General features: G+C 41.8%; 1 protein-coding gene and 1 long non-coding RNA gene across 5 annotated transcripts in view; one reads left to right on the top strand and one right to left on the bottom strand.

Annotated features, from left to right (window-relative positions):
• LOC145543536 (uncharacterized) overlaps window positions 1-12,225 on the top strand; it is a 252,141-nt gene extending 239,916 nt beyond the window's left edge. Inside the window, exons 4-6 of the long non-coding RNA XR_014080772.1 lie at window positions 6,244-6,418; window positions 7,678-7,865; window positions 11,938-12,225. This is a non-coding gene — a long non-coding RNA (uncharacterized LOC145543536). The remainder of the gene's footprint in view (window positions 1-6,243; window positions 6,419-7,677; window positions 7,866-11,937) is intronic.
• ANKFN1 (ankyrin repeat and fibronectin type III domain containing 1) overlaps window positions 1-22,353 on the bottom strand; it is a 487,980-nt gene that overhangs the window by 253,649 nt on the left and 211,978 nt on the right. The window lies entirely within an intron of this gene.

A 22,353-nucleotide genomic window follows, 5' to 3' on the forward strand; every position in this document is an offset into this window, starting at 1 on the left:
ATTCTGTCCTCCAAGGCCAAATTTGCCTGTTACTCCAGGTGTTTCTTGACTTCCTACTTTTGCATTCCAGTCCCTTATAAGGAAAAGGACATCTTTTTTGGGTGTTAGTTCTAGAAGGTCTTGTAGGTCTTCATCGAACCGATCAACTTCAGCTTCTGTGGTGTTACTGATCGGGGCATAGACTTGGATTACTGTGATAGTGAATGGTTTGCCTTGGAAACGAACAGAGATAATTCTATCGTTTTTGAGACTGCATCCAGGTACTGCCTTTCGGACTCTTTTGTTGACCATGATGGCTACTCCATCTCTTCTAAGGGATTCTTGCCCACAGTAGTAGATATAATGGTCATCTGAGTTAAATTCACCCATTCCAGTCCATCTTAGTTCGCTGATTCCTAGAATGTCGACGTTCACTCTTGCCATCTCCTGTTTGACCACTTCCAATTGGCCTTGATTCATGGACCTAACATTCCAGGTTCCTATGCAATATTGCTCTTTACAGCATCGGACTTTTTGTCTATCACCAGTCACCTCCACAGCTGGGTATCGTTTTTGCTTTGGCTCCATCCCATCATGCTTTTTGGAGTTATTTCTCCACTGATCTCCATTAGCATATTGGGCACCTACTGACCAATATGACCTACTGTTCATGGGGTTCTCAAGGCAGGAATACTGAAGTGGTTTGCCATGCCCTTCTCCAGTGGACCACATTCTGTCAGACCTCTCCACCATGACCCATCCGTCTTGGGTGGCCCCACACGACATGGTTTAGTTTCATTGAGATAGACAAGGCTGTGGTCCGTGTGATCAGATTAGCTAGTTTTCTGTAATTTTAGTTTCAGTGTGTCTGCCCTCTGATGCCCTCTCGCAACACTTACCATCTTACTTGGGTTTCTCTTACCTTGGACGTGGGGTATTTCTTCACGGCTGCTCCAGCAACGTGCAGCTGTTTCTCCTTACCTTGGACAAGAGGTATCTACTCACGACGGCCCCTCCTCTTGGCCCTCCTGTGACCACGCATCCCCTGCTCCTTGGGCCTTGGGTAACTCCTCTCGTCGCCGCCCCTGGCCCCCGGCCCAGCCTAGCCCCTGTCGGCCACCGCCCCCCGCCCCCGTCCCGGCCTAGCTTAGCCTCCAATTAAAATATATTTTAAAAAAAGATATTTCAATGTAAACAGTTAACAAAGTTTCTGATGCATATAAAAAACACAATAATAGTAACCCTATACTATGGGAATTTAATTATTTTCATACTTTTAGATTTTTCCTTTACATATATATTTTTTATTTCCTTTAAGTCTTAGTAATATTCTTCATGTAATGATGAGTGTTGTAGCTCACAAATATGAAAAATCTCATGCCTAACTACTAATCATATATATAAATAAAAATGAGACTCTCAGGTTATAATATATAATTGTTTTGTATTCTTGAAATAAATTTAATAACACTATAAAAAGTCATTAAAGTGGCCATTGTTTTAGATCTAGAAATTCACTTCTGACACACTCACTCTTATGGAAGCTATATAAAATTCAGACAAGATTTATGTCTCACAATATATTAATAATAGTGAAAATTGGAAAGAAAATCCTAATTGCTTAACTGTTGTTCACCTGTTGAACTGTTGCTTCTTAGCCAGGGGAATGGCTAAGAAAATTATAAGCCAGCCTCAGAACTGAATATTTTATACCTATTGAATAAAGATATTTACAGATAGCTGTTTATTATAAGGAAAAATGAACATGCTAAAATGTTAAATGGCCAAGGGATACTGAAATGTACACATATTAAGAATTTATTCGTGTGAAAAGTTTTATGCATATTGTGTCATATATACACACAAAAGATGAAGGAAAACACCAAAGTATTTGCCACAGAGGTTCAGAGTTCCAGACACATGCAACATCCTGTATGAATTAGAATTTACCCTCTTCTGTGTCAGAGTGATGACTCAGGCTCTTAAGATGTGTTAACAACTATTTCTAGAAAAAAATATTTGGGCTTTTGAACCAAGGGCCCAATTCAGACTCATCTATCAGTTTTCCCTGGCAGGGATTTAAAGGATGCAAACTGAAGAACATTTTCCCAGACAGCTGTGGTGAAATATGAAATTAGGATCCCTTCTAAGTGGTATTCCACTCATCCCTTGCATTTCACTTCTTCAGATGCCAGTTAAAAATATACTAGTAGGTGGAGACATTCTCCAGCTCACTCGAGACCAAGGAAGTATCTATGCTAATATTGTAACAAACTCATATTTCTCTGCTTCATCATGAAGATTTTTGCACCTTTCCCTTTCCAGTAACAATAGTTACTATTGATTAAATGTGCTTTTTCTATCAGACTCAGTGTTTGGTGTGCTGTGTTTGCTCAGTTGCTCAGCTGTGTCTGACTCTTTGCAACCCCATAGACTGTAGCCTGCCAGGTTCCTTTGTCCATGGAATTTTCCAGGCAGGAATACTGGAGTGGGTTGCCATTTCCTACCACAAGGGATTTACCTGACCCAAGGATGGAATCCGCCTTTCTTGTGTCTCCTGCATTGGCAGGTGAATTCTTTATTGCTATGCCACCTGGGAAGCCTCCCAGTGTTTGGTGCTTCATTCTTTTTATATAACACAACATTCTGTGAGTTAGATATTATCTTCATTTTACAAAAGGAGAAACAGGCTCAGGGAGGATCAATGACTTGTCCAAAGCCACAGGGATGAAGCACAAGCTGGAATCAAGATTGCCGGGAGAAATATCAATAGTCTCACATATGCAGATAATACCACCCTTACAGCAGAAAGTGAAGAGGAACTAAAGAGCCTCTTGATGAGGTGAAAGAGGAGAGTGAGAAAGCTGGCTTAAAAGCTAAGATCATGGCATGCAGTCCCATCACTTCTTGGCAAATAGATGGGGAAACAATGGAAACAGTGAAAGATTTTATTTTCTTGAGCTCAAAAATCACTGCAGATGGTGACTGCAGCCATGAAATTAAAAGACACTTGCTCCTTGCAATAAAAGCTGTGACCAACCTAGACAGCTTATTAAAAAGCAGAGACATTACTTTGCCAACAAAGGTCCGTCTAGTCAAGGCTATGGTTTTTCCAATAGTCATGTATGGATGTGAGAGTTGGACTATAAAGAAAGCTGAGCACTGAAGAATTGATGCTTTTGAACTGTGCTGCTGGAGAAGACTCTTGAGAGTCCCTTGGACAGCAAGGAGATCAAACCAGTCAATCCTTAGGGCAATCAACCCTGAATATTCACTGGAAGGACTGATGCTGAAGCTGAAGCTCCAATACTTTGGCTACCTGATGTGAAGACCTGACTATTTGGAAAAGACCCTGATGCTGGGAAAGATTGAAGGCAGGAGGAGAAGGGGATGACAGAGGATGAGATGGTTTGATTGCATCATAAGTTTGGGAGATGGTGAGGGACAGGGAGCCCTGCGTTCTACAGTCCATAGGGTTGCAAAACTCCGGCATAACTGAGCCACTGAACAACAGCAACAAGGAAGTTCATGGATTTTTTTTCCATGAGCTCCGGGCTTTTGATGGCAAGGACTGACTCTATCTTTTAGACTGTGCTGCAGTCTTAGGAGGTTGAGTGAGGGCACTATCTTGGCACCATTCAGAAACCCTTGTGAGCTCCTTTGACTTTGAGCAAGGCAGTAGTTAAATATTTCAACCTTATCTTTCTTGTCTGTAAAATGGGGACAACTCCTTAAACTCAGGGCTTGGAAGGACCAGGTAAAATTTCAGAGCACATTTAAATTAAAATGATTGGTTATAATGAATGTGTCAGGAGGTTGTGAATGGCTTTTAGATGGTACATCCAGCTTATCTGTAAGTGCTGTTGATAGGGGAAGCAGTGAAATGAATTTGTGTTTTCTTCTTGTTTCTTATGCTTAGAGGGGTGAGGATGTAATCTAAGCTGGAATGAGATAATTAGAGATGAGTTCAAGAACAGCATCCCTTCTGACTCATAGTATCTGGCTGTGCCTGAATTAGAAGCTTAGAATTTTAGAGCTTGGAGACCATCTCTTTGTTTCATACTTGAGAAATCTGAGGTCCAAAGGGGAAAGTGACTGACCCAAGGGAATATAATTATCTCACTAAAATTTGGTACTATGCATATGCTGAGAGAATAAGGTCTGTTTTTAACAGGGGGAATGTCACAAGAATGGGGTCCAGTTATTTGTAAATAAGCAAGGCATATTATTCAGCAAGGCATAGTATTCCAGTGGTAGGCCTATGGTTTTTCTCTGTCATTAAGGCTTCCTTGAGTAGTGGGCTTATGACTCAGCCTGTAAAATCCCTTGGGGCAACACTCTTCAGTTCTTGGTATAGGGATGGGCATGTGACCTTGAAAACAAGGCCAAACACGGTACCTCCACACAGTGTGATATACGAACAGCAGACAGAGAGGATCTGTCTTCCTTTTGGATTGTTAATCTGCAGCATGCACGCTGGGAGTGGTCAGTGGCCTTCATTCCCAATGTGCTGCTCCTGCTGCTGCTAAGTCGCTTCAGTCATGTCCGACTCTGTGCAACCCTATAGATAGCAGCCCACCAGGCTCCACCATCCCTAGGATTCTCCAGGCAAGAATACTGGAGTGGGTGCCATTTCCTTCTCTAGTGAATGAAAGGTAAAAGTGAAAGTGAAGTCGCTCAGTCGTGTCCGACTCTTAGTGACCCCATGGACTGCAGCCTACCAGGCTCCTCCATCCATGGGATTTTCCAGGCAAGAGTACTGGAGTGGGGTGCTATTGCCTTCTCCTCCCAATGTGCAGAGAGATACTAAGATGATACCAGTGAACAGTCAGAAGTGCAGCCAAGAGAAGAGAGTAGATATGATGACTGAATTCATGTCCCTGGACTCGGCCATGACTTAAGTCCAGGTATTCCAGCCAGTGAAGCTCTTTCTGCACCTTTTTTCAGAACAGTTGAACACGGTTGGGAAGGCACTCTGGAGAACTGTAAGGACTGGGTGGGGCAGCTGTATGAGCTGATGATGATGAACAGAGCATTTGTGGAAGCCTCAGTTTCTGGGGAAGGGATTTAGTGTGGAGGGATGATTCATGAAGAAGAGAGCAGTTACCTCCTGGCTGATCTAGGGAGCAGGTAAGGCCACCCCTCCATCTCCACACTGATCCAGTATGTGAAAGAGCCACCACTGGAATCCACTACTTGGATGAAGTCAGACATCCTCAAAGTATGTTCTTCTGAAGGCCCCCATATTCAAGGACTGTTTGTTCAAATACGTTTATTTTCTTTTGTTGTTGTTGCTTAGTCACTAAGTCAGGTCTGACTCTTTTTGCAGCCCCGTGGACTGTAGCCCACCAGGCTTCTCTGTGCATGGGATTTACCAAGCAAGAATCCTGAAGTGGGTTGACATTTCCTTCTCCAGAGCATCTTCCCAACCCAGGGGTTGAACCCATGTCTCTTGCATTAGCAAGTGGGTTCTTTACTTCAGAACTTTTTAGATGTAACTCTCCTAATGTTCTTTGGGAATCTCCAAGAGGCAACTGGAGTATATATTCTCTAACCTTTTAATTCAAAGAACTCTTTGTTTTGTTTTCCTTTGGCTGGAGGCACCTCTCATAAGAACATCCTTTGATGAGTCTTGGATTAAGGCATCATTTCCCAGGAAGACCCCTGCTAAGTAACATACTGCTGGGGCAAAGTAGCGTTATTATATCCTCTATTCCTCCTACAAAGTTCTGGAGGTGCAGAGGAGAGAATGGAGCAAAGGGCTAAGAGACCAAGGATGGAGTGTGGAAAAGAGGAGGAGGAAGGAAGAGCGTGGGGCCAGTTCAGAGAGGAGGTAAAGTGAAGTGATGGCACCTGGGGGAAAGTCAGGGCCCTGAGCCTCTTGATAATCATGGCAGACAGGCAGGTGATGACTTTCTTGAACTGATTTTTGTGACTCTAATTACCTCCTAAAAGCGAGTGAAATAGGTACTTGAAAGAAACAAAAAATTATTTTTCATTTTAACACTTAATCCCAAAAGAGCATTGATCATATGGCTTCTTAGATAAGAGACATAGAGAAACATGGTAGAGACTTCAATAGTGAACTTACAGCAGGCACAGAAACGCCCTTCATGGGGACTGTTTCCTCTACTCACATTCAACAAAAGAACAGAGGCTTAATATGAAGTAACAGACTTTTGTCCTCCCAGGTGGCCCTAGTGGTGAAGAACCCACCTGCCAATGCAGGAGACATAAGAGACGTGGGTTCGATCCCTGGGTCAGGAAGATCCCCTGGAGGAGGGCATGGCAACCCACTCCAGGAGAGGGGCAGCTAACAAGTTAGCCCAGTGGAGATCAACGGTGTGCACAGAGCAGATGATTACCTTCATTAATGCTACTGGAGGAAGTTAAGAATGAGACTGAGTGAAAGGTACAAACCTACATGCCTGAGTGAAAGGTATGTAGGGCAGAACCATTTTGAAAGCAGGGGGAGGAACAGTAGGGAGAAGGGGAAGGAAGGGTGGAAGGGCTTGGGTGGAAGCAGTGTATAGACTCTTGATGATTCACCAAGGATGTGTCTTGGAGGCCGTAGAATTAGATTCAAATGTGGGTGAAATTCTCAGAAAGTAGATAAGATACAATGAGGCCTAGCTCTGAAGCCACAAATCAAAAACTGCAGGAACAGTATGCAACCCAGGATTCAGAATGATTGTATTTCCAAATGGAAGAGACCCCCCAACACTCAGATTAAATATAATGATTGAGTCATTAATACACAAATGACTCAGGCACAGTTGGAAAATGTCATGAAAGCCAAATTTCATTGTTGTTTGATGTAAATGTCCTACCCCCAGACTGTGTCAGAGAAAAGCTGACAACCTGACCCTCCTGACAGTTACAGCCGCACTTTTGCGTGTCCTCCCCTTTGAATGCTGTTCCCTTTGGTCACTTTGAATGCACAGTCCAACACGTGGCTTCCAGGTTGTGATGGTCTATTCAGGTTCCCCAAATCCTTAAACCCCAACTTCATCTATCATTGAACCATTTGCTCAAATCTTGGATTTCTTCTCAGAATATCAGGGAATCTTTAGTTCCCACAAAACCTATGAGCTCTATCAACACTTGTTCATTTTTAATAATATAAAACTAGTATGGAAAGGGAGATGCGGCAGAGAAAGAAGCAATCAATGGAAGTTGCTCAGAGTGGTCTCAATTTACATGAGCTTTTATAGGAAAATGCTAGAAAGGATGTGAGAATGGTCTCAGAGGGCTGGGGAGTGGGGCTTGGTGAGGGCAAAGCTGTTTACTCCTCCAAACAAAGGCTGTGTAGAGGGGAGAGGAGAGTACTAACAGGTTTCACGGGTTCCAAACAAGAGGAATCATGTAAGATAGACCATGAGTCATGGAAAAGTCACTTACAGGTGAGAAAACCGAAGGCCAAGTAGACTAGCATTTCTCTTTGCCATCAGATAGTGGCAAAGCCAAGAATAGAGTCTAAACCTCTGGACTCCGAGGTCAGTGTAGTGTTTGCAACACAACTGGGACAGATTGCAAGTGCAGAGAGAGCTGTTTTGCTGTCCTGAGAACCAGGCTCATTCTGAGGGGGCAGAAAAGCACAGGGGAGATTGGTTACTCTTGGGAAATTTCCCCAAATCAACAGAAAGAGAAGGGAGACGTGTGTTTGTAAACTGCAAACTTTTTGAAATTTGCTTCCAGTGTCTTAACGAGCTCCTGAACACCAGAAAAAGACAGAGAAGCCTCTCCATGCGGGAGGTCTCAGAGGCAGACAGACGATGCATGAAGAATACCCATGCCAGGCTGGCGGGCATCTGTTCATATTTCAGGAAAAGGGCAATGATATCGATGGAATCCTTCTGCAGAGGAAAAGAGGCTCCACACACTGAGTAAGTTACACAGTTCAGCTGCTTAACAGACAGCATAAATCCTCTGTGGTCACTTGACCTCACTCTGTGGCTTCCTCGTCGTGGATCTGACCCACTTTTACCAGCCCTCTGGAGAGGAGATGCTCTCTTCCCAGTAAACCCCAGCGTCTTTTTACCACTCCAATTTGTGGGCAGTCCCTATAGGAGCCTGAGTCCCTGTCACCAGCTTCAGTAAGACTCCAGTATTGCTCAGCTGGAAAGGGAAAGAGTACTCCCCAAAACACTTCCTACCCCCTTATCCACCCCCTGTTGATATTTCACTAAATGTAATGTCACATGATGTAATGTCACCCTCATAGGTCAGGCTTTCTCTGTTGGTTGGTCCCTCAGGGAGTCTTTAGGTTGAGAACTGTAGGAAGCCCTTTGGGCTGGAGGCTGAGGTACAGGTATCAGAGCGACAGTGACAAATGAGGATGGTGCCAACAGAGACTGTTCAAATAAACAGCTGGATGCTTGGAAGTACAGCCCAAAGACCTCAGATCTTTCTCTCTCCTCTGTTTCTTTTTCTCCCAAAACAGAAGATTAAGTTTGCTGTGAACATGAGCTGATGAAAAGAATTCAAATAGTTCTTTGAATAGGACCCCAGTCAGACCCACAGGAGAGCTACAAATTGCTTTTGGAGACACCAGTCTCCCTTTACAGAAAGTTAGCATAAAGCCCACATATCTTCTTTCTATAAGGTACTAACTTGTAAATTAACCTTTAATGGTGTATAAATGATGTTCTGAAAGAACTGCTTATGCAGCTATATTTATGATCTAGAAAATTGCAAATATTTACAAGATTATAGGTGTTAATGGTCTGTCAAAAATGTTTGTATATTGTACATACATTAAACCCCGGTTTCAGACCACCCTGGTATAAAAGACCACCACTCTCCAGTCCCATATAGTGTTTCGCTTTGATTCCATATATGCCAATCCCTATAATTAGCCTGTTCCCTAATATAGATCAAGTCCACTTTATAGCGAATTCTCCCGATAGTTTTCATTTAGTTTAAATCCAGGACCCAGGCCGCCTATGTAAACTGTTTGCTAAATGGCCCGGGATGGCCAATCGATCTTATGTCAAGCCTTCGGAGGCTGCTGGGCCATGGCCTGTGAACTTGTCCGTCTTGTTTCTGAGTGGGCCCCAATGCAGGGTCTAAGTGCCTCTGGTTTGATTGCTTTCCTGAAATAAAATTAAGTATATGTGCGCGCTCCCAGGACTTGGGCTCTGCTGAGGTTCGGTCGTTCGTGCCACAAACATAATTCATTCCAAAGAGTGACAGCAGCACCTTAACTCTGGTGCTTGACACCGGAAAGGACACGGGACAGAAGGGGAACCTCTCCTTTCTCCCTCACTGTTAATCCCTTCCCTGTGGTTACTGTGGATCCTTTCTCTGGGTGTGGCAGGAAGGAAAGAAAAAGGGTCACAGGTTGTTTGGAAACGGTTCTTCCATCCTAGTTTGAGATCTTATTTGCACATTTTTTTTAATGTCAAACTGTTTCCATGCTGTCTCAAGGTGATGGGTCTCCCAAGGCTTTTGCTAGAGCTGTGTCTGCTTCACAGAGATTCAGAGAGTAGAGCTTCTTTTCAAATATTATGAGAGGAGCTGCCTTCCCATCTACTCCCCTGAAAACTCACAGGAAAATGTTTGCCGAAGTTCTGATGTGAAGAGATGAACATTTTAATTTTTACCTAGCTCGTCACACAATCACTCCCTCCCACTCCCTCCACTCCCTGACTCCACCCTCAAAAACAGAGCAGGAAAATAATGGAGTCAATTTTTCTTTAAAGCCCTCTAACGAGCCTTGACGACACACAAATTTCTTGAAAATAAAATAGGTGTTTTGGTTTCTGTGGATGGACTGAAACCACTGAAGTCTCAGCAGAGGTCCTAAATGGAGCCAGCCCGATGGCTCTGGGCTCCAGATGAGGAGTAGGATGCTCCAGAGAGAAGGGGAGAGGCTCTGGGCCCTGGGAGGTCTGTGTCAGGGAGGGCGGCCTTGCCGGTCCCCCTCAACTCTCTCTGAGATGTTCTCAGAACGAGCGCGTCTTTGCACTCGCCCAGCATTTAGGAAAGATACCAGGATGCTTTCCAGCGCTTCCCTACAGCATTCCACTGGAGCTGTTCTGGATATCTGTCTACCTTGAAATGCCTATCAGACCCTTTCAGTTAACTATTCACTACCTAGGATTTTGATCCTTTGGGGACACGTGCTTCTCAGAGGTATTCCCAATATATCAGAAACACCCACTGGAGTTACAGAACCAACTGGGTTCAGACTACAGAGGAGAAGTGACGCCTAATTAATTCAATTTCTATCAACTTGGGGTGTTTCTGTTGGTTCTGTGACAATGGCAGTTCTTTTTATTAATAACAAAATGAGGAAACTATTTCTCAATAAGTGTATTTGGTGTATATCCGTCAAACTATGGACTTGGAGAGGAAAGGAAAAATAACAATGTCCATGGAGGTGAAAAGTGAGGAGCCACTGGTTTAGAGGGGCTTTGTGTGGGCCACAGAGCACCAAGTCATCACTTGTTTTATTCAGATGCCAAGTGAGGAAGCTGAAAAGTAAACACAAGATCAGATCCCAATTAGGGACAGATTCCAATCTCTGCTCAATTGCCTCTTATGTTTATTGAGGAGAACAAATGACTGAACAGTCAAATGTGCTATATTTGCATGCTCTCACAAGAGGGTTATAAGTATGTTAGCTTTCCCTCTTACTCAGGAAGTGATCTTCTTAAGATGGACACTTAAGATTAGGGAGCAGTCTAGGTACCAAAAATGTAATGCTGGGCCCTGGCTGTTCCCCAGTGTTGTTTAAGAGGGAGGGGCCTGGAATAGTCCAACAAATAGCCGTGCATCTATTCCTCCTGGTGAGAATGGCAGGGCCTTGGAGGAATTCATCAATTGTTTCAAATCTTTTCTTTTTTTTTTTAATACAAAAACATTATGGGTTTGGCAAAATTCCAGACATACTTTACCAAATGCTTTTTTCCTTCATTTTTAAATCCCCAGTGTATTTCAAATGCAATCCTTATGTTACTGATTCATTTACGCTTAACTCATCAAGAATGCTGGTTGGGATGAATTAGTCGATGCCCAAGAAGAAGGTTGGTCCCCTTTTAAAGAAGATCTTAGGAACCTTTTCCCCACTCCACCACTGTTTGCCAAATACAGTTCAAAGTGAATCAGCACCCCGCCGCCTCCCCCACCGCCAATTTTTAATAACATTAGAAAAGCCATTTCCAAAGAGCACTAAATTTGGGGAAATTCTTCATTCCATTCTCCCTCATTTAAAAACCCTTGTGTATTTTAAGGGAAATCTAATCCATATGCTTCTGATTCATTTACACTTGAATCATTAAAATGTTGTTTGGAACAGCCACTTGGTGAACAGAAATGAGTATGAGCCTCTTTTATTATTATTTTGTCAGACTCTTTTCTGCAAAACAGGAAGTTACACTGGGAAAGTTAACTATCCGAAAGTTTAAATTTGGTATGATAATTTTTAGGCCACCATGGTTTCGATAAATCTATTTTTGGTTATCCTCACATGAAACCCAGGGCAGCTCTCTGCTTGAATGGCAGATGCATGATCATAATTGCACGTAATGAGCCAAATTGCATCCATGAATAAGTTACTTCCTTTAAGTAATTTGTGCGTGCGTGTGATAAATTCTTTGGAAACTAAATATACCTGCTAAGATGGGACTGAGAATTGAACTGCATGCTGAGAAAGAGGAGAGAACATACATGAAACAGTTTATGTGTTTCCACAAACATTAGTGGGGTAACACCCAGGATATAGTCTTCTTTGGTCCTAGGTGAAGACTAGTTAAGGTCATTGCACCTATGTCATCAAGATCACTGACAAACTAGAGGGGCAAATTGTTACCATCTCTTGTTCTTTTTCCTCTATGACAATGCGTGCCAGTGGACGTCACTGTCTTTTTAAATCCTTTTTGTCTTCCTCTCCTAAATCTCTTGATATAAGTTATACTGGGAACATTCACCTACTCCAGCCTTTTCATTTTACAGAAGCAGAAACAGAAGTCCAAGAGTTCATAACAAAACGTAGGACATAGAAGTTTTGATTTCCGAAGTCTAATTGTGATGCGGTGGTTAAAAATGAGGACTTGTGAAGTGCTTTTGAATACTGACTCTGCCACTCAGTGGTTGGTGATTTTAGGACTGTTACTTAACTTTGCTCTGTCTTTTTTCTCTCAAAAGTAGACGTAATAATAGTACCTAAACTATGGAGTGGTTGTGAAGATTACATTAGCCACTCCATGCAGTGATGTCCAGATGCAATAAACACTCAAGAAATCGTGGCTGTCTTATCTATATGACATTTTAAAACAAAATCTCAGTACTTAAGAAAGCAAAAAATTCTTAGCTTTTGTGGCAATTTACAAGTAATTTGCATTATACCAGGATCACAGTGATGATTATACAAAAGTACCAGCCAAATTTTTTAAAATTACATTGTTGGTTAAAAAGGAATAGTCTAAATAAATGTCAGAGTTTTCAATAAATATTTATGAATAGTCAAGAAATAAGCAAACAAAAATCATGGCCAACACTCTTTCTGCTCCTCTTCACAGTCACTCTAATTTGGGATTTCATCAAGGCAAAAGGATGTGCCTACTATTTTATGAATAGAGAGACCAGGGTAGCTGCAGTGAACTGGATAATTTGTGTATGTTCTGAAGTCCTCTCTCTACCAGCCCTTTATTCCAAATCCTGCCGTGTGATGGGCAGGCTCGAGGTACATCAAACTGCAGCAAAAAGCATACAGATGGGCTCAGCACCTTCCCAACATGGAACCTGAGCAAAACCCTCACATCCTGCCACGATGGACGTGAAAACAAAATGGAGGTTATTGAGAGGGAAAAAATAGCATGACAGCCATCATTTATTAGTGTTGTTATTATTTTCATATCTACAGTCTAGTGTTATATTTGCAAGATGATTTTTAAGCCATAGTAGGGGATAATACCATGGCTGAGATGGTAAAGAATTTGCCTGCAATGTAAGAGACCTGAGTTCAATCCCTGGGTCGGGAAGGTCCCCTGGAAAAGGGAATGGTTACCAATTTCAGTATTCTTCCTGGAGAATTCCATAGACAGAGGAGCCTGGTCTAAAGTCCACGGGGTCACAAAGAGTCAAACATGACTGAGCAACTGGCATATTTTTGGGCTTCTCTGATGGCTGAGATAGTAAGGAATTTGCCTGCAATGTAGGAGACCCGGGTTTGATCCCTCAGTTATGAAGGCCCCCTGGAGAAGGAAATGGTAACCCACTCCAGTATTCTGGCCTGGAGAATTCCATGGACAGAGGAACCTGGCAGGCTACAGTCCATGGAGTTGCTGAGTCGGACACAAAGTGTCATTCTAGTTTGGGATTACCATTTCTAGTTTGGACTGTGGGTCATGAGAGTTCCTAAAATCTCACTTATCAGATAAAGTGAGGTGAATCCCATTAGAACAGTGAGATGGGGATTTCATGGCAAATAAAAACACTGAATCATTTTAATAAAATCATTATGTGCAAATGAACACAGAGGCAAGGAAGGGTTAAATTTGTAAGCCTTTACCCAGCTCTTCTTATTCTGGCTAATATTCTACAATTCCAGCAGAGACTTTTGGTAGTAGCATTATCAGTCTGCTACAGAAGCTGGTTAGTTCTAGATGTTTGTGTATCTTAGGTTGAGGAATTACAGTGAGGTTTCTAGGGTAGCATTTGAATAGGGACAGTATGAAAGGCTGACAAAGTATTTTGGGAAGGAGGGTTAGTGGAAGGCAAGACAGGTAAGCTAACCGGGGAATGTTTCCCTTTTGATTCCAAAATCCCCTCCTGGAGCTTCAAATGTCGCTGGAGGAAACTGATGACGACCTGTTTTCTAGATCCAAGGTGACACATCCTTTAATATTAATTTCTTAAATTGTCCAAAGGAAATTGTGACTATGCCTGTCTCCACAGTGCCAAAAATCTAGATGAAATTTGCAGGGGAGGGAATCCCCTGAATAGTCCCCATGTCCTCACTTGCTTGTGGCCTGGGGGGTTGGTGACTGTGAGTAAACTGGCAGGGCTTCTGAGGAACGCATGAGTCTGGGACAGGGCTGAGAGGCCAAGTGGAGGCTTTTACACACTGTTAAAAAATGCTCCCCACCATGTCACTGGAGTGTCTGCAGGCCCTGGAGCCTGTGGGATTGACCCTCTTTTTCCAGAGTCATGGGCAAGTGAGAGAGACTGTTAATGTTCAAGGGCTAGTGAATAAAATCAGCTGTATTGCACGTGGCACTGATGCAGCCTTGTTTCCAGCTCCATCTGCAGCCAAAGGCAGAGGAACAGATGAATCCCAAAGGTCCTTATCAGTTCTAGGATTCAAGTGCCAGCTTTCCCTAGTAGAGAAAGAACACTTCTACTCCAGGGACCCCATTACCACCATGACCATCACCACCATCAACACAAAGCTAAGTGAGTGCTTACTATATCCAGGCACCAAACCAAGGCCTTAAGTTATCATTTAATTTAATCTATAGTAACTTTTTGAAGTTGGCACCATCATGATCTCCTGTTCATAAACTGGGCTTCCCTGGTGGCTCAGAGGGTAAAGAATCCACCTGCAATGCAGGAGACCTGGGTTCAATCCCTGGGTTGGGAAGATCCCCTGGAGGAGGGAATGGCAACCCACTCCAGTATTCTTGCCTAGAGAATCCCATGGGCAGAAGAGCCTGGCAGGTTATAGTCCGTGGGGTCACAGAGTCAGGCAAGACTGAGTGACTCAGCACAGAATGCACACACAGAATTCATAAATCAGGGACCCAAGGTTAAATCAGGGACCCAGGCCACCAGCATAGCAAGTGACAGACCTAGGACTTGTCCTCAAAGCCTGTGGCATTAGTCAGTATGCAGTTAGGTGGTTCGAGCCTAACTTGAATGAATAAACAAATAATTACAAATACCAATTCTGACTTAACTCACTTCTGATGATAATCTTGGAAGATAATATTGTTTGGCAAAAGAGATAGAATTAGATTAGAAGTCCTGATTTGTCACTTGGTAGATATGTAGCCTTAGGCAGGTAATTGTGTCTCTGAGCTTGGTTTTGTATCTGTAAAATAGGGATAAAATTAACCATTCTGTAAAGTTGTTATTAAGTTTTCACACATAATATATATCTTAATAACATAATACATTAAGTATCTGGTTCATAGTTGGTCACTAATATTTGATACATATCAATTTTAAATATCTTAAATGTTTATATTAATTGATTATTACTTGTGGGCTACAACTACCCTTTAAGAAAAGAAAGCTGGGCAGGTCGGCAGTCATGGAAGCTGGCCTTATTTTCTGCCCTCCTACCTCTTACCATCTTTAAACCTTCAGAATGTGACCCTCCCCCACTTTTTACTCCAAGTTCTCAGACTCAAATAATGAAAAAGCAAGCCTGATGAATTTGGGCTTCCTTTTATAGGTGAGAAAAGGGAAGGCTGTGTCTGCCAAGGGGAAAATGCCCAAATTTTGAGAGATTAAGGGAAATATCTCATCTTTCTTATTTTGTAGTCTGCAAATAATGATTTCCTTTCAAACTCATGGATAATGGATTAAAATCAACCCTTTTCTACTCCCCAGTAAAATGATTTGACTTGAGTTTTTGAAAATGTTTTCATTAATCTTTTCTAACTCTTAGCAGACTGTTCTTAGACTAAGGCTAGCCCTGGGTAGTTTACACTACTGGACAATGAAGGGATTCAGAATGGAAACAACCACGCTTGTTAGGTCTTAGCTCATGACACATTCTTTCTTTAGGCAGAGTCATTATCTACTAATTCTCTCCATAGTAAATTTGAAGTTCTTACATAAATTTCTGTTATTAGATTATGGAGTCTTAACCAGTAATGAGAAACTATAACCAAGGCAATCAAAGGTTTTAGACTCAATTGTCTTGAATATCTAGAATTTAACAAGCTTGTGTAAAAGCTGTGTGATATACAATAGTCCAGGGAAAAGATGACCATTTACAAAGCATGATTGGATTACATTTACCATACTGACCTTCTTGCTTTGTAAACAGGCTACTTTTTCACAGGGGAAACATAGAGATTAAATTTCCATTAAAAATTAGCCACTTTTAAATTCATACACTTAATTTGGACTTCTTTGGGGATACAGAGGAAAGGATGTAAAATGCACTTTTCTTTTTACAAGTGTGTTTCTCACAAGGACTACCCCCTTCCACATAGCCTGAGCCTAAAAGGAGTAGTGACTGTCCTTTTCTGGGACAAAAGTCTGTGCTTGGTGGACTGTGTTGGCAGAGAGAATGAAATCCCACATTCCAGGCATTTGGAGCTGTGCTGTGACTGAAAAACAGGAAGCCTGAAAAAAATAGGACTTACTTCCCAATCTCTCTGTACCCAAAGGCACAGTGCTCCTTCCAGTATATTCTATAGTTCTAAGCGGTTGTGCAGATGCAACATACAGCAAATATCACTCTCAACAGGGAAAACCTGAAAGCATTTCTACTAAGATCAGGAACAAGGTAGCATGTCCACCTTCACCACTATTATTTAACATAGTTTTGGAAGTCCTGGCCATGGCAATCAGAGAAGAGAAAGAAATGAAAGGAATTCAAATCAGAAAAAAGAAGTAAAACTGTCACTGTTTGCATATGACATAATACTATAAACAGAAAATCCTAAAGAGGCCACCAGAATACTACTAAATCTCATTAATGAATTCAGTAAAGTTGCAAGATACAAAATTAATACACAGAAATCTCTTGCATTCCTATATACTAAAAACAGAAGCTCAGAAAGAGAAATTAAGGAAACAATCCCATTTGCCATCACAACAAGAATAAGCTACCTAGAAAAAAATCTACCTAAGAAGGCAAATGAGTATACAGTAGAAGTGACAAATAGATTTAAGGGACTAGATCTGATAGACAGAGTGCCTAATGAACTATGGACAGAGGTTCGTGACATTGTACAGGAGACAGAAATCAAGACAATCCCCATGGAAAAGAAATGCAAAAAAGCAAAATGGCTGTCTGAGGAGGCCTTACAATAGCTGGGAAGAGAAGAGAAGCAAAAAGCAAAGGAGAAAAGGAAAGATATTCCCATCTGAATGCAGAGTTCCAAAGAATAGCAAGGAGAGATAAGAAAGCCTTCCTCAGCGATCAATACAAAGAAATAGAGGAAAACAACAGATTAGGAAAGACTAGAGATCTCTTCGAGAAAATTAGAGATATGAAAGGAACATTTCATGCAAAGATAGGCTCGATAAAGGACAGAAATGGTATGGACCTAACAGAAGCAGAAGATATTAAGAGGTGGGAAGAATACACAGAAGAACTGTACAAAAAAGATCTTCATGACCCAGATAATCACTATGGTGTGATCACTCACCTAGAGCCAGACATCCTGGAATGTGAAGTCAAGTGGGCCTTAGAAAGCATCACTACGAACAAAGCTAGTGGAGGTGATGGAATTCCAGTTGAGCTATTTCAAATCCTCAAAGATGATGCTGTGAAAGTGCTGCACTCGATATGCCAGCAAATTTGGAAAACTCAGCAGTGGTCACAGGACTGGAAAAGGTCAGTTTTCGTTCCAATCCCAAAGAAAGGCAATGCCAAAGAATCCTCAAACTACCGCACAATTGCACTCATCTCACATGCTAGGAAAGTAATGCTCAAAATTCTCCGAGCCAGGCTTCAGCAATACATGAACCGTGAACTTCCAGATGTTCAAGCTGGTTTTAGAAAAGGCAGAGGAACCAGAGATCAAATGGCCAATATCCGCTGGATCATCGAAAAAGCAAGAGAGTTCCAGAAAAACATCTATTTCTGCTTTATTGACTATGCCAAAGCCTTTGACTGTGTGGATCACAATAAACTGTGGAAAATTCTGAAAGAGATGGGAATACCAGACCATCTGACCTGTCTCTTGAGAAACCTATATGCAGGTCAGGAAGCAACAGTTAGAACTGGACATGGAACAACAGACTGTTTCCAAATAGGAAAAGGAGTATGTCAAGGCTGTATATTGTCACCCTGCTTATTTAACTTCTATGCAGAGTACATCATGAGAAACACTGGGCTGGAAGAAACACACGCTGGAATCAAGATTGCCAGGAGAAATATCAATAACCTCAGATATGCAGATGACACCACCCTTATGGCAGAAAGTGAAGAAGAACTAAAGGGCCTCTTGATGAAAGTGAAAAAGGAGAGTGAAAAAGTTGGCTTAAAGCTCAACGTTCAGAAAACTAAGATCATGGCATCTGGTCCCATCACTTCATGGGAAATAGATGGGGAAACAGTGGAAACAGTGTCAGACTTTATTTTTTTTGGGCTCCAGAATCACTGCTGATGATGACTGCAGCCATGAAATTAAAAGACGCTTACTCCTTGGAAGGAAGGTTATGCCAACCTAGATAGCATATTTAAAAGCAGAGGCATTACTTTGCCAACGAAAGTCCGTCTAGTCAAGGCTATGGTTTTTCCAGTGGTCATGTATGGATGTGAGAGTTGGACGGTGAAGAAAGCTGAGTGCCGCAGAATTGATGCTTTTGAACTGTGGTGTTGGAGAAGACTCTTGAGAGTCCCTTGGACTGCAAGGAGATCCAATCAATCCATCCTAAAGGAGATCAATCCTGGGTGTTCATTTGAAGGTCTGATGTTGAAGCTGAAACTCCAATACTTTGGCCACCTGATGCGAAGAGTTGACTCATTGGAAAAGACCCTGATGCTGGGAAGGATTGGGGGCGGGAGGAGAAGGGGACAACAGAGGATGAGATGGTTGGATGGCATCAGCGACTCGATGTACATGGGTTTGGATAGACTCCAGGAGTTGGTGATGGACAGAGAGGCCTGGTGTGCTGTAATTCATGGGGTCGCAAAGAGTCAGACACGACTGAGTGACTGAACTGAACTGAAGAAGGCAAAAGGCCTATAGTCTGAAAAGTGTAGGATACTGACAAAAGAAATCAAAGACAACACAGCATATAGAGATACATACTGTGATCTTGGATTGGAAGAATCAATATTGTGAAAATAAATATAACAGCCAAAGTAATCTGCAAATTCAGTGCAATCCTTATCAAGAAACCAGTGGCATTTATCACAGAAATTAGAACAAAATTTTTTACAATTTGTTTGAAATCACAAAAGACCCTGAATAACCAATGCAATCTTGAGAAAGAAAAGTGAAGCTGGAGGGATCGGGCTCCCTGGCTTCAGACTACACTACAAAGCTACAGTCATCAAGACAGTATGGCACTGGCACAAAGACTGAAATATATATCAATGGAGCAGAGTAGAGCCCAGAGATAAACTCATGTACCTATGGTCACCTGACCTATGACATAGGAGGCAAGAATATATAATGGAGAAAAGACAATCTCTTCAATAAGTGGTTCAGGGAAAACCAGACAGCTGCATGTAAAAGAATGAAATTATAACACTCCCTAACACTATACCAAAAATAAACTCAGAATAGATTAAAGACCTAAATGTAAGGCTGGACACTATAATATTCTTACAGGAAAACGTGAGCAGACTCTTTGACATAAATCACAGCAAGATTTTTTTTACTCGCCTCCTAGAGTAATGACAACACAAACAAACAAATGAGGCCTAGTTAAACTTAAAACTTTGCAAAGCAAAGGAAACCATAAACAAAGCAAAGGCAACCCTCAGAGTGGGAGAAAATATTTGCCACAAAGCAACTGGCAAGATATTAACAAAATATACAAACAGCTCAAGTAGCTCAATATCAAAAAGCAAACAACCCAATGGAAAAAAAAAAATGGGTGGAAGATCTATACAGACATTTCTCCAAAGAAGACATACAGATGCCCAACAAACATATGAAAAGGTGCTCAGCAGTCCTCATTATTAGAGAAATGCAAATCAAAACTACAATGAGGTATTGCTTTACATCAGGAAGAATGGCTATCATCAAAAAAACCCACAAACAATAAATGTTGGTGAGGGTGTGGTGAAAAGGAAGCCTCCTACACTGTTGGTGTAGGCTCCCCTGGTGGCTCAGATGGTAAAGAATCTGCCTGCAATGCAGGAGACCTGGGTTCAAACCCTGGGTCAGGATGATTCCCTGGAGAAGGAAATGGCAACCCACTCCAATATTCTTACCTGGAGAATTCCATGAACAGAGGAGCCTGGCAGGCAGGCTACAGTCTATGGGGTTACAAAGAGTTGGACATGGACATGGCTAGGCGACTGATAACAATATGCTGTTGGTGTGAATGTAAATTGGTACAGCCACTATGGAGAACAGTATTGAGGTTACTCAAAAAACTAAAAATAGAACTACTATATGACCCAACAATCTCATTCCTGGGCATATACCTGGAGAAAACCATAATTTAAAAAGATACACCAGTGTTCATTTCTGCACAATTTACAGTAGCCAGAACAGCAACCTAAACATCCATTAATGGAAGAATGGTTAAATAAGATGTGGTATATGTATACAGTGGAATACTACTTAGCCATAAAAGGAAGGAAATCGTGCCATTTGAAGAGAGGTGGACAGACCTGGAGACAGTCATACAGTGTGAAGTAAGTCAAAAAAAAGAAAAACAGCTAAAGTATAATATCACTTACATGTGGAATCTAGTAAAATGGTACAGATGAATTTACTTGCAAAGCAAAAATACAGACATAGAGAACAAACTTATGGAGCCCAAATGTGGAGGTGGGATGAATTGGGAGATTCGGATTGAAATATATTCACTACTATGTGTGAAATATATAACTAATGAGAACCTACTGTATAGCACAGAAGACTTGGCTCAGTGCTTTGTGGTAACCTAAGAGGGAAAGAAATCTAAAAATCAGGGCATATATGTGTATGTAAAACTGATTCACTTAGCTGTACAGCAGAAACTAACACAACACTGTAAAGCCACTATACTCTAGTTTAAAAAAAAGAGAGAGAATTGTGAAAATGAAACTACCAGTTGTGACCAGCTGTCTCCACCAAAACACTTTTAATGCAGAACCACACAGAAGAGAATCCCTGAATCAAATGACCATGGTCAAGAATAGGCTAGAACTCAGGACTTCCGTTCCCTGCTGCCTTTCTCCCCCACCCACTTTCCTTCCCATCTCTGGCCTTTCTCTCTTCACTCCCCCTCTCCCCGGCATTCTCTGACTGCAGTGATTTAAGCCGGGTGCTCGTGGATGTTGAGGTAGGGCAGTTGTGGTGGCAGGAGGCAGAATGCACAGAAGTGGGGGAGGAACAGGGTTTTTCTTGTCTGGGAGCTGCTCTACATTTGCAGCCAGAGTCACAGGATCAGATTCCTCCCTGCCAAGCACAAGCTTCCAGCCCTTTGACTGGTCTCCTTCCTTACCATCTCTTCCTTCCTCACCCACTTCCAGGGCACCAGGGACCTGGGACTCGTGTTCTCTGTCCTCTTTTTATCTCCATCTTTGTCTCATGAGAGTTCTACCCCCAGAGACTCCAAGATCCCTGGGCTGGGGTCCAGCCTGGATGTTGGGCTCTTTTGAAGCTCCCCTGGTGATTCTGATGTGCAGGGGTTGCTGAGAAGCTCTGTTGTGGAGGAGTTGTCTTCAGTCTGAACCCTGGGTTTTAGAGAAATTGGACTGCATGCAGTCCAGAGGAAAACAGATTCTGGAGATGTAACCATGGGGAAAGAATTACCTGGAAGTTCTGGCTGTAATCACTTATGTGAGCTGGTTAACAGGCTTAACTAATCATTTTGTGTGCATAATGGTACACACAGACAATGTAGTAAGAGTAGATTTGCTGTAGCTTTTATTTGGTAAAAACACTTTGTTTTTCAATTGAAATGTAGTTAATCTGCACTATTATGTTAGTTTCAGTTGTATTACATAGTGCTTTGACATTTGCATATATTTTGAAATGATCGTGACTGTAAGTCTAGTAACTGTCTGTTCCCTTGCAGTTATTACAGTATTATTGACCATATTCCTTATGCTGTATATTACATTGTCATGACTTATTTATCATATAACTGGAGGTTTGTTTCTTTTAATCCCTTTTATCAATTTCACCTCTCTACCTCCCTTCCTTCTGGCAACTACCTGTTTGTTCTCTGTGAGTCTATTTTTGTTTCATTTTGTTTGTTTTTTAGATTCCACATATATGTGAAATCATATGGTATCGGTCTGCCTGACTTATTTCAGTCTAATTTATTTCACGTAGCATAATACCCTCTAGATTCATTCATATTGTTGCAAATGGTAAGATTTCATTTTAGGATTGAGTGCTATTCCATTGTATGCATATACCACATCATCTTTATCCAGTCCTCTATCAATGGACATTTAGGTTGCTTCTGTATCTTGACTATTGTAAATTATGCTGCGGTGAACATAGAGGTGCATGTAACTATTTGAATTAGTGTTTTTTTCTTTGGATGTGTACCCCAAAGTGGAAT

This window comes from Giraffa tippelskirchi, chromosome 3 (assembly GCF_054371585.1).
Source record: "Giraffa tippelskirchi isolate mGirTip1 chromosome 3, T2T-mGirTip1v1.2.pri, whole genome shotgun sequence".
Taxonomy (NCBI): Eukaryota; Metazoa; Chordata; class Mammalia; order Artiodactyla; family Giraffidae; genus Giraffa; species Giraffa tippelskirchi.